Source organism: Ranitomeya variabilis, chromosome 2, assembly GCF_051348905.1.
Source record: "Ranitomeya variabilis isolate aRanVar5 chromosome 2, aRanVar5.hap1, whole genome shotgun sequence".
In the NCBI taxonomy this organism is placed as follows: domain Eukaryota; kingdom Metazoa; phylum Chordata; class Amphibia; order Anura; family Dendrobatidae; genus Ranitomeya; species Ranitomeya variabilis.
Window position 1 is genome coordinate 967,046,208 of NC_135233.1, and position 16,872 is coordinate 967,063,079.

Genomic DNA, 16,872 nt, shown 5'->3' on the forward strand with positions numbered 1-16,872 from the left:
GTAATGAACACTGTTAAAGGAATGCCACAAAATGTAGATAACCACGACCCTGGGAAACACCAGATTTCCTCTTAAGAGATATGGATGATAATGGTATTGATGACCACTTTGAAATTTACCACATCCACACCAAGAAGATGAAGATCACAGCTGCAAAAAATGTGCAAAAAAGGCCATGAATTTCCGGAAAATCATTTTCTCTTGGGCAATCTTTCCCTCTTACTAAAGTGGCACCAAATGATGCATACACAGCTTTCATGCCTATTTAGCCTGAGATGGTTGAAAGATGATTTATTCTGTTTTGTCCATGTCCACTTTTTGAAAGCGTGCAGAAAAGATGGATGAATTAGCGGGAAGAAGCGTGATTTTGGTCAATAAGGAGGTGATTTCAGGTACGGATAGGTCGATCTGCATGTCATCGTCGTACTGATGATATTGCAAACCGTACCATTACATCAGCTGGCCCAGGCCAAAGGTGTAGATGGAGAAGAGTAGAGGTCCTAGAACTGAGCCTTGGGAAACACCGAAAGACCAGGGTCGAGGTGAGGAGGTGGAGTGGGAGAGGGAGACACTGAATGTCCTCGTAACCGCCTGGTTGTTTTTTAAAGACTGTGCCGATAACCCGAAAAAGGCCATTTGCACCACCGGCGATGCCCGCATCAGCAGGGGTAGCAAAACTCCCATCCTAACCACCACAAGCATGATCATGCACATGGCAGCAAAGCACCCGACTTTGTTGGTTGAACACAAGGCTCCATGAACAATGTCTGCGGGTGATACCACTGCTTCGTTCAATATTGTGCGTGCAAGCCAATCCCCTGTTTATGCTGCATGCAAAGATGCCTCATGCCCTGCATCTGCAGTTGCACACAAACTCAACTAGCACCATCAACAAGCATGTGCATGTCCTTGTCCCAGCGCATCGTTCAGTTGTCCATACCCCAGTCCTTGGAATGCAAGCGGAAATATGAAGCCAACGCCACTGTACTAAATTCACACATTTCTCATCTGCTTGCGCTCAAAAAGTTGCATTTTAGGCCTGAGTGAGACCTAAGCTTTCAGCAACCTGATGGCAGTGACCATCACAAGGTACTCGTCACCCAGCCACCACAATTTTGCCCGATCTGCTGTCACGACATTACACAAGCAAGGACATGTCCCACAACATTACCCGGGCCCTCAACAATGCTGTTACAGGGAAAGGTCACCTAACCAAGGACACATGGACAAGTGCTTGTGGGTAGGGATGGTACATCATGCTGATGGCACGCTGGGTTAGCATAGAGGAAGCCATGACCCAGTCGGACATTGGGAGACCATGTTACAGATTTATGGAGACAGGTTGTGGAAGGCTTTGCATGTCATAGTTAGGCTTTTGAACTGTAGCCGCTGGTCAATTGGAAGTCAGTGAAGGGCCTAGCAGAGAGGAGAGGCTGGGGAATAACAGAGGGACAGTTGTATTAGTCGGGCATCAGACTTTAGGATAGATTAGAGTGGTGCAAGAGTGCTAGAGGGGAGGCCAGACAGTAGAAGGGTTTTTGCAGTTCCTTGGAATGTACGGATCCTAGAACTGTTTTTGTGTTGTAGTGGGCAGGAGGAGGCAAGGGCTTGTATATGTATATTGAAAAAGAGGGCAGAGTCAAGGATCACCCCGAGGCCCCGAACATGTGGGAGTTTTTGTTCCGGTGTGGCATCCCGACATTACACAGGCACGTGTCCCTAAACATTACCCGTGCCCTCCAAGATGCTGTTATTGGTAAAGTCAACCTAACCACAGACACATGGACAAGTGCTTGTGGTCAGGGATGGTACATCACACTAACAGCACACTGGGTTAACATAGTGGAAGCCGGGACCCAGTCTGACCTTGGGATGGTGCACATCTGACCAACCCCGAGAATTGCGGGCCCTACATCAATCTGGGTTGCCCCCACAGTCTTCAGCTCCTGCACCTCCTCCTCTTTAGCCTCCATCTCTGCAAGTAGCACATCAGTCACAAGCAGGAAGCACTGCTGCACTGCCTCAGTCAAACAGCAACAGGCTGTGCTGAAGCTAACATGCTTAGGTGACAAGCCGCTCAATGATGAAAATTTGTGGACAGCTCTGAAATAGCAGGCAGATCTGTGGCTTACACCGCTAAACCTACAGCCAGCCATGGTCATGTGTGACTATGGCTGGAACCTGGTGGCTGCTCTGTGTCGAGGCGAGCTCACACATGCCGTGCCTGATCTCATTGTTCAACATTTTCTGAAAAGTGACACGGAGGTGCCAGATCTGCTAGGAAAAGTATGAGGCTCTGCTTACCCATTTTAGAAAGTCAGCAAGAGCTTCTTCCACCCTTGACGTGCTTCTGCAGCACTTGCAGCTTCTGTCTCACTGAATGGTGTGTGATGTCCTCCCCATGCATTGGAACTCTGCACTGCATATTTTAGAAAAGATTTGTGAGCAGAAGAGGACAGTTGTTGATTAACAACATCAACAAGGCCGTCGGTATTCAGTTCTGACTTCACACATAAGATCTCAGGAGTGGACATGCATGTCAGATGTATGTACTATCCTCCTAAACTTTGAGGAATTCACCAAGATGGTGAGCGGCAATGATGCCATAATTAACATCCCCATCCTGCTTCTCTGTGTTCTAATATTAATATTTATAGTTTGTATAGCGTCAACATATTTACAGTTTCAAGCACAACAGTCCTAAGTAACAACGATAACAATAATACAATAATTAAACAGAAATAAAACTACCCTGCTCATTAGGGTGTTTCATTTTTCCGAAGTTATGATTTTCACATGACTTTGCTTGAATCCTTGATCTAAGTCACCTAAAAGATCCATGTAAAAAAATTTAGCGAAATCAATTAATATTTAGGGGTTGCACACTTTAATCACTTTTATCTGAAAGTACTGAAAATCATGAAAATGTATCATAGACATCACACTAATGTGTATGTTTTGTTTCTATTATGTTTTGCAAGTACTTAAACTGAAAATGAGTACTAGAAAGGGAATTTGGTTACTTGAAAAGGTACCTGGTTGTGAATTTTTGAGAGCTCGACTCCCTTCCAAGGAACAAGTGCTTTTAGTTTTTATTTACCATCACAAGGAAATGAAAGAAACACTCTCACGTGCTGCTAAATCCACAAGTATTAAACTACAGGAAGTGTGGAAGAAAGCAAGTATCCCTGTCATGACAGAGGAGAATATCCGAACTCGTATACAGAAGTTATACAAGGAATATCAACATCTGGGTAAAGAAAAATCAAGAAACACTGACAAAGCAAATATGAAGCGGCAGATTTGGAAAGGTGATCTTGTTGAGCTATTTGATATTGCCAGGCAAAATGTGATGTCCATGAATAGCGTACTAGAAGACGATAAAGCATTCCTTATGTCACAAAGAGAGGATCGTATGAGTTCATCAATAAGTGGTGTAGATAAGGTTCTTGCCTCACAAATTAAAAATAAGAAAATAAATACAGAAAAAATGAGGCATACAAGATGAAACATTGTAAAGAAATCACCAAAATGAACAAGACAGTTATAGTGGAACACTCAATCTCATCTCCATCATCATCAATTCACAAAGAGGACAAATTTTCTGCACCACCAGTGAAAAAATCTTGTGCAGGTCATAGATTAAAACCTCTTGATCAGACACTTACGGCTAAATGGGATCGAGAACAACTCTCCATTCAACAAGGAAGTACTTCATTTATTGCAAAAGACTTGGTCACGATGTTTCATGCATTTCCATATCTCCATCTACCATTTTCCGAGCTCTGGTGATTGACAGAAGACAAATGGCTGAGAAAATGGAAAAGTCACTGTCTGAAAATCCTCCTCATTTAGTCTTACATTGGGATAGTAAATTGTTGCCCTTGGTTGCCTGGGGGAGTGTCAAAGCTCTAGAAGATAGAGTTGCTGTTTTTGTAACTGGAAAAGATTTTGAGCATTTGCTTGGCGCACCTGTTGCCCAGAAAGGTACTGGTGAGCTAATGGCTGAAGTTGTTATTCTGGAGGTGGACTGATTCACACTACATGACCGTATCATTGATATATCTTTCAGTACAACTGCATCTAATACAGGAATGATCCAAGGAGCATGTTTCAGAATTGAAACTGAATTTGGGCGACCATTGTTGTGGTTGGTTTGCCGACACCACACCCACGAATTAATCTTGAAAGGAGTGTTTGGTAACTGTTATAACATACCATCAAGTGGTTCTGACATCCAGATTTTCCGAAAGTTCCAAAATCAGTGGAATTCAGTTGATAATGTCCTATTCCACGATGTTAGATGAAGAAAATCCCATTCAAGGTTTTCTGGAAGAGCAACGTGTGAAAATAGTGGACTACCTCAACAATGTCTTGAAAGATGGCAGTCATCCAAGAGAAGATTACAAAGAGCTATTACAATTATCACTTCTATATATTGGAGATTGGGATGAAAACGATTGCGAATTTAGGGTTCCGGGGCCTCTGACTGAACAAGGATGATGGCAAAGGCCATATATGTACTCAGAATTGTGCTATTCACTAAACAATTGCATATTTCTAATACCGAATTGAAAGGAATATGAAAAGTAGCGCGTTTTGTTTGTCTAATATATGTCCACTTTTGGCATCAGGCAGTTGTAAGTCGATGGGCTCCAAAGAATAATTTGGAGATGCTACAGCTTTTGCAATATTATCCAGATAAAGATGTCAGAGAAAGTGCCTTCACAGTGGCAAAGAGACACATTTGGTATCTGTCAGAAACTAACATAGGTTTGTCATTTTTGGATGAACGTATCGGTCAGACGGAGAAGAATAAAATGTTTTAAAATTTAAGAATGAAACCTGCAAAGAAAAAGGAACTGAAGCAGTTGGAAGGTAAAACCTAGTTTTTGAAGGAAAAGACCTCAGCAATTTTGTTACAAGTAAAACAAAGACATTCTTTAAATTGTTTGGGATCCATAACGTAGAAGAATATTGCAGTGATACACTAAGAAGCTCCGTCAATGCTCTTAAGGTGGTGAATGACACCGCGGAAAGAGGCATTGCTCTGATAAAGAAGTTTAATAATTCAATCAGAGATGAACAACAGATACAGTTCTTGTTAAGAGTTGTCAAGTATCATAGAAAAGCCATTACCAAGCGAACAAAAGTAGGAGTTGCATCTTTCACAGCACATTAGTGTAAATCATTTAATACGTATGATACTGCCTGTAAATGTTACTGTTTACTGTCACTATTATTCTAAGTTTTTAATTGTTTGAATTTCTAATAAAAAAATACTTAACATTGAAAATCTGTTTTTTTTTGCGTACTTTTATTAAACTGATAAAAGTGTGCAACCTTTAAATATTGTTCGATCGTCTTGAAATTTGGCATATATACTTTTTACATTAGTGAGACTCGGGGTGTAAGCAAAGTCTGCAAAAATTTGACATTTTTATTTTTACCATACAAAATGAAACACCCTACTGCTCGTGACAGCTTACAATCTACACTAACTTACAACGATAACAATTAAACCAAAAAAACAAAAACAAATAATAAGTGTGACAACTTAAAATCTACAATGAGGTGGGGGAGATAAAAACTACAGGGGAATGTATTCACAATGATGTATTTACAATGATATTACTGAGGTTTTTCAAAAGTCATGGAGGCCTAAGGACAAGGAGGAGGGGGAGACCATGGTTAGTTGTCCGCTTGGTGAGAACACAGAAGTATCGACTGTTTGCAGTCTTGCACTTATGGCTGAGTTTATGTTACGCTGCCTTTCCCGTCACCCTCGCATTCTCAAAATTTTGGGTGACAGGCAATATCAATTGTTGTTGACACATCTAGACTCACGCTACAAGGAGAACTTTATATCTCTTATTCCAGTGGCAGACAGGTGTACTACAATCAACACAAAATATTCTCCTAATGAAGGGCACTTCAAATCACTGACACAACAATTCCCCATATGTATAAATATGGAAAAAAGAAGAGATCCCATATAGCAATAATAAAACCATATTTTATTAATATTAGATTTAAAAAAAATTAAAAGGTAAAAAAAGCAAAAAATGCCATACGGGACACCACAAGATCCCAGACCAACAGTCCTAATGTAATCACAGCCTAAAAGAGTACAAAATGGCCTCAGCAATATAGGCCGTAACAATATGCACTATACGATCACATACACATGTCTATAAAGAGGGTATAGGGGAGCGTGTAAAATTATTTATAATGTTTATGTTAATGAGAAACATCTATCTTATATTATACACATACTCCCATAAATACAGACCCTCCATGACCAAAAATAAGAATTCTCCCAGAGCAACAAAATCATATACACTGGCACATATACCATATCATCCAAGAGAGTAAGATATGAAACCTTGTTAGTGCAAAGTAGAATTAGTACAGGCTATTACCTTATGGTGCTGGTACACATGCTAGTGGCTTCCCCTCACCCCGACACGCGTTTTGCCTCCTGCTTCTTCCGGGGATGCCCAGAGGGTCTGTATTTATGGGAGTATGTGTATAATATAAAATAGATGTTTCTCATTAACATAAACATTATAAATAATTTTACACACTGCCCTATACCCTGTTTATAGACATGTGTATGTGATCCTATGTGGCCTGTATTTTTTAAATGCAAAATAGTGCTGTATATAAGTAGAGTCGCACTCAGCAAAAACAGTGGAAAACTGCCCTAAAATGCCCAAACTTGGAGCACAGAGATATATGAGGCCTGTCACGAAATACCGCACTGCCAAATATGGGGCCTGTATTTTTTAAATGCAAAATAGTGCTGCATATAAGTAGAGTCACAGACAGGAAAAACAGTGGAAAACCACCCTAAAATGCCCAAACTTTGAGCATGCTGATATATGAGGTCTGTCACAGAAATACCACACTGCCAAATATGTGGCCTGTATTTTTTTAAATGCAAAATAGTGCTGTATATAAGTAGAGTCACAGACAGCAAAAACACTGGAAAACCGGCCTAAAATGCCCAAACTTGAAGCATGCAGATACAGGAGGCCTATCATGGAAATACCACACTGCCAAATATGTGGCCTGTATTTTTTTTAAATGCAAAACAGTGCTGTATATAAGTAGAGTCACAGACAGCAAAATCACTGGAAAACCGGCCTAAAATGCCCAAACTTGAAGCTCGCAGATACAGGAGGCCTATCACGGAAATATCACACTGCCAAATATGTGGCCTGTATTTTTTTAAATGCAAAACACTGCTCTATATAAGTAGAGTAACAGACAGGAAAAAACTGGACTAATGGCCTAAAATGCCCAAACTTGGAGCACGCAGATATATGAGGCCTATCACGGAAATACAACACTGCCAAATATGTGGCCTGTATATGCAAATTAGTGCTATATATAAGTAGAGTAACAGACAGGAAAAAGCTGTACTAATGGCCTAAAATGCCCAAACTTGAAGCACGCAGATATATGAGGCCTGTCACGGAAATACAACACTGCCAAATATGTGGCCAGTATTTTTTAAATGCAAAATAGAGCGGTATATAAGTAGAGTTACAGACAGCAAAAACAGTGGAAAATCGGCCTAAAATGCACAAAGTTGGAGACGCAGATATATGGGCCTTTTTTGTTTTTTGGTGAATTTAAAACAAACAAACAAACAAAAAAGAGTGGCACAAGGCTACCACAAAGAACTATGCTACTGCAGAAATTTGTTTTTTCAAAAACAGATACACCAGGACTCAGTCTGACTTAACAGACTGTATGTTAGGGCTAGCGGAATGCACCAAATAATTAGAAAGATAGGGTAAGGTGCGTTCGCAGCCCGGGGTCCACCGTGCAGAGATGGAACCTGCTGCTAAGTATTGACAGACTATATGGCGGTACAATGTGGATACACACACGGGTTAACTTCACCCCGTGTGAAGGAAGCAAACCCTGTTGTGTCACAGGGCCGCGGAACCGCACTAAGAGCGCAAGCAAGGAGTCTCAGAACTCAATCCCAAGACACAGGATTAGAGTTCGTCTAGACCACTTGCGCTCGACACCGCAACTGAGGTGTCAGAACAACTGCAGAAATAATTTAAATGCACAAGAGTGCATGCAGTGCCGCACTGGCGGATGCCACTAACCACCCAGACTTGGGATAGGAAAGTGCTCTTATAGCGCACGGTGCCACACTGGCGGTCTCAGCAATTAGATGCTGTTTCATGTGTTTATTGCTGAGAGCTCAGCCAGGCATTAGATAGCAGACATCCACCTTATGCGAGCAGTCATACACAAGGGAGGGGATGATTAATGAATGACTTTCCCTCATCAACACACACACAATTTCAAGAGTACACTGGTGCATGGCCGAGCATGAAATTTGGGCTGAAAATCTCGGCTTATACTCGAGTATATACGGTATAATATTGATATTAGAAATATTTTTGTATTTAAATTATTTATGTAATAAGTAGTGTTGAGCGATACCTTCCGATATCGGAAATTATCGGTATCGGAAAGTATCGGCCGATACCGGCAAAATATCGGATCTCGCCGATACCGATACCCGATACCAATGCAAGTCAATGGGACAAAAATATCGGAATTAAAATAAACCCTTTCTTTCCTTGTAGGTTCATTCTACATGAAGGAAAACAACTAAGAATAATGTAGGATGTATTGGGGGAGGTGGCGGAGACATTAAAGGCATAGAGGTTTAGGAATTTTAATTTTTTTTAAGACGTTCGGAGTTACAAAGATATTGACTATGTTAAGATTTTTTTTATTTTGTCAGATATTGATGTTTCACTACTTCCACGCCCTTCATCCTCTTTTTTACTTCTCCCACCCTTTCTTCTTCATCATCATCAGCATCTTTGCATCAAGTTCTTCTTCACCTTATTCATCTTCTTCTTCATCTTCTACCTATAATTTTTTTTTGTTACATTGTTCATATTCTTTTTAATTAACTATTATTCTTCTTCATATTCAACTTCTTCATCGTATTCTTATTTGTGACAGGCATTCCCGTAGTTGTTATCTATAAAAGTTTGAAGATTACACCTTCCGTTCTGCCTGTCACAAAACAGTTAGATTTGTCCGCGTTCAGTTTGGCCTGCAGCATCAGGCTTTATCCAGGGGCACCACGAGGAGGAACGGACTCACCCCCATACACTGCTTAGTCTTCTTCTGCTTAGAATTTAGATAATATCTTTTGCTCTGATATTTAGTGTTATGCTTAATGTTCTTCTGCTCTTTGTCCTGCAGCCTCTTGTTCTTCTGCTTCTCGGTCTCCCATGTCGTCGTCGTCTCCAGGGTCATCGTCATCTCAGTGGTTGTCGTCTCTGGTGTCATCGTCATCTTAGGGGTGGTCTTCCGGGTCATCGTCTTTAGGGTCTTGAACTTGGAAATGTGGCAGAAGGTACAAGAAGGCTGAGAAAATGCCGAGAAACAGCTGATGGAACTGGAACTCGGATGGCTACCCGAAGGTCCAAGAGCCAATGGAACTACCGAGGACCAGCTGACGTTACTGGAACCCAGTTACTAAGCAGGAGGTACCCGTGCCTTAAAGCACTACCAAGGACCACCTGACATTGGTGGAACTCGGATACCCAGAGGGAGGCACCTAAGCCAAAGGCTCTGCCCGGAACCGGCTGACGGTACTGGAACCAGGATGGGGAGCAGAAGGTACAAGAGCAAAAGACACTGCCGAGAACCAGCTGACGGTACTGGAACCCGGATGGGTAGCCGAAGGTCCAAGAGCCAATGGAACTACCGAGGACCAGCTGACGTTACTGGAACCCGGTTACTAAGCAGGAGGTACCCGTGCCTGAAAGCACTACCAAGGACCACCTGACGTTGGTGGAACTCGGATACCCAGAGGGAGGCACCTAAGCCAAAGGCTCTGCCCAGCACCAGCTGACGGTACTGGAACAAGGATGGGGAGCAGAAGGTACAAGAGCAAAAGACACTGCCGAGAATCAGCTGACGGTACTGGAACCCGGATGGGTAGCCGAAGGTCCAAGAGCCAATGGAACTACCGAGGACCAGCTGACATTACTGGAACCCGGTTACTAAGCAGGAGGTACCCGTGCCTGAAAGCACTACCAAGGACCACCTGACGTTGGTGGAACTCGGATACCCAGAGGGAGACACGTAAGCCAAAGGCTCTGCCTGGAACCAGCTGACAGTACTGGAACCAGGATGGGGACCTACTCAAGCTTGTCTTCTTAGAGCCCCAACTAGTTGGGTTGGAGCAAAGGGTCAGCAGGGGGAGCAGAGTGTAGGCCGAAGCCTGCACTGGAGGCATTTGGAGGTCTGTTGTGTCTGCGTGGCATTTGCAGGACACGATGCCGGCTACACAGGGGAACAGCTGGCGTTACTGAACCCCACTGACACATTGGCTGGTGTCTTTCTCTGTGCAGCCAGCACTTCCGGGCACCAACTGACGGTGTTAGAGCCCAGGGACAGCAGGAGGAGAGGGAGCAGAGTGTAGGCCGAAGCCTGCACTGGCGGCAGCTTTGTGTCTGCGTGGCGTTTGCAGGACACGATGCCGGCTACACAGCAGGGGAACAGCTGGCGTTACTGAACCCCACTGACACATTGGCTGGTGTTTTTCTCTGTGCAGCCAGCACTTCCGGCCACCAACTGACGGTGTTAGAGCCCAGGGACAGCAGGAGGAGAGGGAGCAGAGTGTAGGCCGAAGCCTGCACTGGTGGCAGCTTTGTGTCTGCGTGGCGTTTGCAGGACACGATGCCGGCTACACAGCAGGGGAACAGCTGGCGTTACTGAACCCCACTGACACATTGGCTGGTGTTTTTCTCTGTGCAGCCAGCACTTCCGGGCACCAACTGATGGTGTAAGAGCCCAGGGACAGCAGGAGGAGAGGGAGCAGAGTGTAGGCCGAAGCCTGCACTGGCGGCAGCTTTGTGTCTGCGTGGCGTTTGCAGGACACGATGCCGGCTACACAGCAGGGGAACAGCTGGCATTACTGAACCCCACTGACACATTGGCTGGTGTTTTTCTCTGTGCAGCCAGCACTTCCGGCCACCAACTGACGGTGTTAGAGCCCAGGGACAGCAGGAGGAGAGGGAGCAGAGTGTAGGCCGAAGTCTGCACTGGCGGCAGCTTTGTGTCTGCGTGGCGTTTGCAGGACACGATGCCGGCTACACAGCTGGGGAACAGCTGGCATTGCTGAACCCCACTGACACATTGGCGGGTGTTTTTCTCTGTGCAGCTAGCAATTCCGGGCGCCAACTGGCGGTGTTAGAGCCCAGGGTCAGCAGGAGGAGAGGGAGCAGAGTGTAGGCCGATGCCTAATTGAACCAATTTTAAAGGTACCCTTTAACCCCCCCTCAGGTGTTACAAACTGGAAGAGCCACACCTTGTGCAGCTGTAATGCTGCACAAGTCAAAGGTTGCTCTTTAAGTTTTGAATCTTGCTGACGCTGAATGAAACACGTATAACATTTAGCCCCTTATACAGTCAAACTGTCTTGGAGGCGTGACTTTCCTTCATAATGAGACGCAGCACAGCTGTCAAAAATCCCACCTTGGTGCTGGGCGCATCCTCCGGAGGGTCGTTATTAGCTGTACAGGAGTCTGCGCTGTCATGTTATCCCTTGGCCATGCACTGTTAGCGCTGCCCGTCTGTCTTCTGACATCATTTCATGTCGGCCGGTGCGGTTCGCGTTGACCATGAATCCCAACCCTGCAGTGTCTTTTCCTTAATTCACACTGTGGGGCTGGGATTCATGGCCTTGCGCAGTAAATATGTTCGCCTCTCACTCGTGTCCTTACACCTGCTACAGACTGTGTGGCGTCAGCTGATCGCTTATTGCATGCCACGGCCATGAAGCCGTACAGTCTGAAGAAGGCGAAAGGAGATGAGTGACAGGCAAAGATATGCACTGCTCATGCCCGTCAATCACACCCTCGCAGTCAAAATAAATAAGACACCGAGGGGCGTTGTGTTGGGCAGAGCGGCCGCAGAGGCGCAGCCAGCCAGCCAATGATGTCAGAAGATGGGCAGCGCTACCAAGGGGGTTGCAGCGTGTCATTACAAAGGAAAGTCACACCTCAGGGACGGTTTAATGGTCTCAGGAGACACATTTTAGACGTGTTGCGTTCGGCGTGTGCAAGGAGAGTAACTTAATGAGCCAACTTGTAAAAATGCCGCATTACTGCTGTACAAGGTGGCTGTTATACATACAAACACCTGGAGGGGGACAGGTTCCCTTCAATTTCAGTTCTTGTGTCTGCGTGGCGTTTGCAGGACACAATGCTGGCTACACAGCAGGGGAACAGCTGGCGTTACTGAACCCCACTGACACATTGGCTTGTGTTTTTCTCTGTGCAGCCAGCACTTCCGAGCACCAACTGACGGTGTTAGAGCCCAGGGACAGCAGGAGGAGAGGGAGCATAGTGTAGGCCGAAGCCTGCACTGGCGGCAGCTTTGTGTCTGCGTGGCGTTTGCAGGACACGATGCCAGCTACACAGCAGGGGAACAGCTGGCGTTACTGAACCCCACTGACACATTGGCTGGTGTTTTTCTCTGTGCAGCCAGCACTTCCGGGCACCAACTGACGGTGTTAGAGCCCAGGGACAGCAGGAGGAGAGGGAGCAGAGTGTAGGCCGAAGCCTACCCTGGAGGCAGTTTTAGGTCTGTTGTGTCTGCGTGGCGTTTGCAGGACACGATGCCGGCTACACAGCAGGGGTACAGCTGGCGTTGCTGAACCCCACTGACACATTGGCGAGGTGTTTTTCTCTGTGCAGCTAGCACTTCCGGGCGCCAACTGGCGGTGTTAGAGCCCGGGGTCAGCAGGAGGAGCAGAGTGTAGGCCGAAGCTTGCACTGGAGAAAGTTGAAACTGAACCTTTAACCCCCACCCCAGGTGTTTGTTGCTGAAAGAGCCATCTTGTACAGCACTAATGATGCAAAAGGAAAAGGTGGCTCTTTTAATTATGCTCCTTTCAAAGGCTGAACTACACACTTATGAAATGTGTCCCCTCACACCGTTAAACCGTCCCGGAGGTGGGACTTTCCTTTGTAATGTGACGCAGCACAGCCGTCATTCCTACCCCCTTGGCGCCGTGCGCCGCCTCCTCAGCGTTGTTTGATTCTGTCCCGGAGCCTGCGCTGTTATGTTATCCCTTGGCCAGGCACACTTAGCGCTGCCCATCTTCTGACATCATTTGGTGTCAGGTTACCTTAAGTTTTAGTTGTGCCAGCATGGCGGTCGCATGACACGTTGCCGGATACACAGCAGGGGAGCAGCTGACGTTACTGAACCCCAATAACACATTGGCGGGGTGTTTGGCTCTGTGCAAACAGCACTTCCGGGCAGCAACCAGCAGTGTTGGAGCCCAGGGACAGCAGGAGGATCAGATAGGGGGTATTGCAGCACACACAGCAGGGGAGCAGCTGACGTTACTGAACCCCAGTAACAGAGGAGCGACTGTTGACTGTGCGGACAGCACTTCCAGGCACCAACTAGCGGTGTTAGAGCACAGAAACAGCAGGAGGATCAGATAGGAGGTATTGCAGCACACACAGCAGGGGAGCAGCTGACGTTACTGAACCCCAATAACACATTGGCGAGGTGTTTGGCTCTGTGCAAATAGCACTTCCGGGCAGCAACCAGCAGTGTTGGAGCCCAGGGACAGCAGGAGGATCAAATAGGAGGTATTGCAGCACACACAGCAGGGGAGCAGCTGGCGTTACTGAACCCCAATAACAGAGGAGCCACTGTTGACTGTGCGGAGAGCACTTCCAGGCACCAACTAGCGGTGTTAGAGCCCAGGGACAGCAGGAGGATCAGATAGGAGGTATTGCAGCACACACAGCAGGGGAGCAGCTGACGTTACTGAACCCCAATAACACATTGGCGAGGTGTTTGGCTCTGTGCAAACAGCACTTCCGGGCAGCAACCAGCTGTGTTGGAGCCCAGGGACAGCAGGAGGATCAGATAGGAGGTATTGCAGCACACACAGCAGGGGAGCAGCTGACGTTACTGAACCCCAATAACACGGAAGCAAGTGTTAACTGTGCATCCAGCACTTCCAGGCACCAACTAGCGATGTTGGAGCCCAGGGACAGCAGGAGGATCAGATAGGAGGTATTGCAGCACACACAGCAGGGGAGCAGCTGGCGTTACTGAACCCCAATAACAGAGGAGCCACTGTTGACTGTGCGGACAGCACTTCCAGGCACCAACTAGCGGTGTTAGAGCCCAGGGACAGCAGGAGGATCAGATAGGAGGTATTGCAGCACACAGAGCAGGGGAGCAGCTGACGTTACTGAACCCCTATAACACGGCAGCAGGTGTTAACTGTGCATCCAGCACTTCCAGGCACCAACTAGCGGTGTTGGAGCCCAGGGACAGCAGGAGGATCAGATAGGAGGTATTGCAGCACACACAGCAGGGGAGCAGCTGACGTTACTGAACCCCAATAACAGAGGAGCCACTGTTGACTGTGCGGACAGCACTTCCAGGCACCAACTAGCGGTGTTAGAGCCCAGGGACAGCAGGAGGATCAGATAGGAGGTATTGCAGCACACACAGCAGGGGAGCAGCTGACGTTACTGAACCCCAATAACAGAGGAGCAACTGTTGACTGTGCGGACAGCACTTCCAGGCACCAACTAGCAGTGTTGGAGCCCAGGGACAGCAGGAGGATCAGATAGGAGGTATTGCAGCACACACAGCAGGGGAGCAGCTGGCGTTACTGAACCCCAATAACAGAGGAGCCACTGTTGACTGTGCGGACAGCACTTCCAGGCACCAACTAGCGGTGTTAGAGCCCAGGGACAGCAGGAGGATCAGATAGGAGGTATTGCAGCACACACAGCAGGGGAACAGCTGGCATTACTGAACCCCACTGACACATTGGCTGGTGTTTTTCTCTGTGCAGCCAGCACTTCCGGCCACCAACTGACGGTGTTAGAGCCCAGGGACAGCAGGAGGAGAGGGAGCAGAGTGTAGGCCGAAGTCTGCACTGGCGGCAGCTTTGTGTCTGCGTGGCGTTTGCAGGACACGATGCCGGCTACACAGCTGGGGAACAGCTGGCATTGCTGAACCCCACTGACACATTGGCGGGTGTTTTTCTCTGTGCAGCTAGCAATTCCGGGCGCCAACTGGCGGTGTTAGAGCCCAGGGTCAGCAGGAGGAGAGGGAGCAGAGTGTAGGCCGATGCCTAATTGAACCAATTTTAAAGGTACCCTTTAACCCCCCCTCAGGTGTTACAAACTGGAAGAGCCACACCTTGTGCAGCTGTAATGCTGCACAAGTCAAAGGTTGCTCTTTAAGTTTTGAATCTTGCTGACGCTGAATGAAACACGTATAACATTTAGCCCCTTATACAGTCAAACTGTCTTGGAGGCGTGACTTTCCTTCATAATGAGACGCAGCACAGCTGTCAAAAATCCCACCTTGGTGCTGGGCGCATCCTCCGGAGGGTCGTTATTAGCTGTACAGGAGTCTGCGCTGTCATGTTATCCCTTGGCCATGCACTGTTAGCGCTGCCCGTCTGTCTTCTGACATCATTTCATGTCGGCCGGTGCGGTTCGCGTTGACCATGAATCCCAACCCTGCAGTGTCTTTTCCTTAATTCACACTGTGGGGCTGGGATTCATGGCCTTGCGCAGTAAATATGTTCGCCTCTCACTCGTGTCCTTACACCTGCTACAGACTGTGTGGCGTCAGCTGATCGCTTATTGCATGCCACGGCCATGAAGCCGTACAGTCTGAAGAAGGCGAAAGGAGATGAGTGACAGGCAAAGATATGCACTGCTCATGCCCGTCAATCACACCCTCGCAGTCAAAATAAATAAGACACCGAGGGGCGTTGTGTTGGGCAGAGCGGCCGCAGAGGCGCAGCCAGCCAGCCAATGATGTCAGAAGACGGGCAGCGCTACCAAGGGGGTTGCAGCGTGTCATTACAAAGGAAAGTCACACCTCAGGGACGGTTTAATGGTCTCAGGAGACACATTTTAGACGTGTTGCGTTCGGCGTGTGCAAGGAGAGTAACTTAATGAGCCAACTTGTAAAAATGCCGCATTACTGCTGTACAAGGTGGCTGTTATACATACAAACACCTGGAGGGGGACAGGTTCCCTTCAATTTCAGTTCTTGTGTCTGCGTGGCGTTTGCAGGACACAATGCTGGCTACACAGCAGGGGAACAGCTGGCGTTACTGAACCCCACTGACACATTGGCTTGTGTTTTTCTCTGTGCAGCCAGCACTTCCGAGCACCAACTGACGGTGTTAGAGCCCAGGGACAGCAGGAGGAGAGGGAGCATAGTGTAGGCCGAAGCCTGCACTGGCGGCAGCTTTGTGTCTGCGTGGCGTTTGCAGGACACGATGCCGGCTACACAGCAGGGGAACAGCTGGCGTTACTGAACCCCACTGACACATTGGCTGGTGTTTTTCTCTGTGCAGCCAGCACTTCCGGGCACCAACTGACGGTGTTAGAGCCCAGGGACAGCAGGAGGAGAGGGAGCAGAGTGTAGGCCGAAGCCTACCCTGGAGGCAGTTTTAGGTCTGTTGTGTCTGCGTGGCGTTTGCAGGACACGATGCCGGCTACACAGCAGGGGTACAGCTGGCGTTGCTGAACCCCACTGACACATTGGCGAGGTGTTTTTCTCTGTGCAGCTAGCACTTCCGGGCGCCAACTGGCAGTGTTAGAGCCCGGGGTCAGCAGGAGGAGCAGAGTGTAGGCCGAAGCTTGCACTGGAGAAAGTTGAAACTGAACCTTTAACCCCCACCCCAGGTGTTTGTTGCTGAAAGAGCCATCTTGTACAGCACTAATGATGCAAAAGGAAAAGGTGGCTCTTTTAATTATGCTCCTTTCAAAGGCTGAACTACACACTTATGAAATGTGTCCCCTC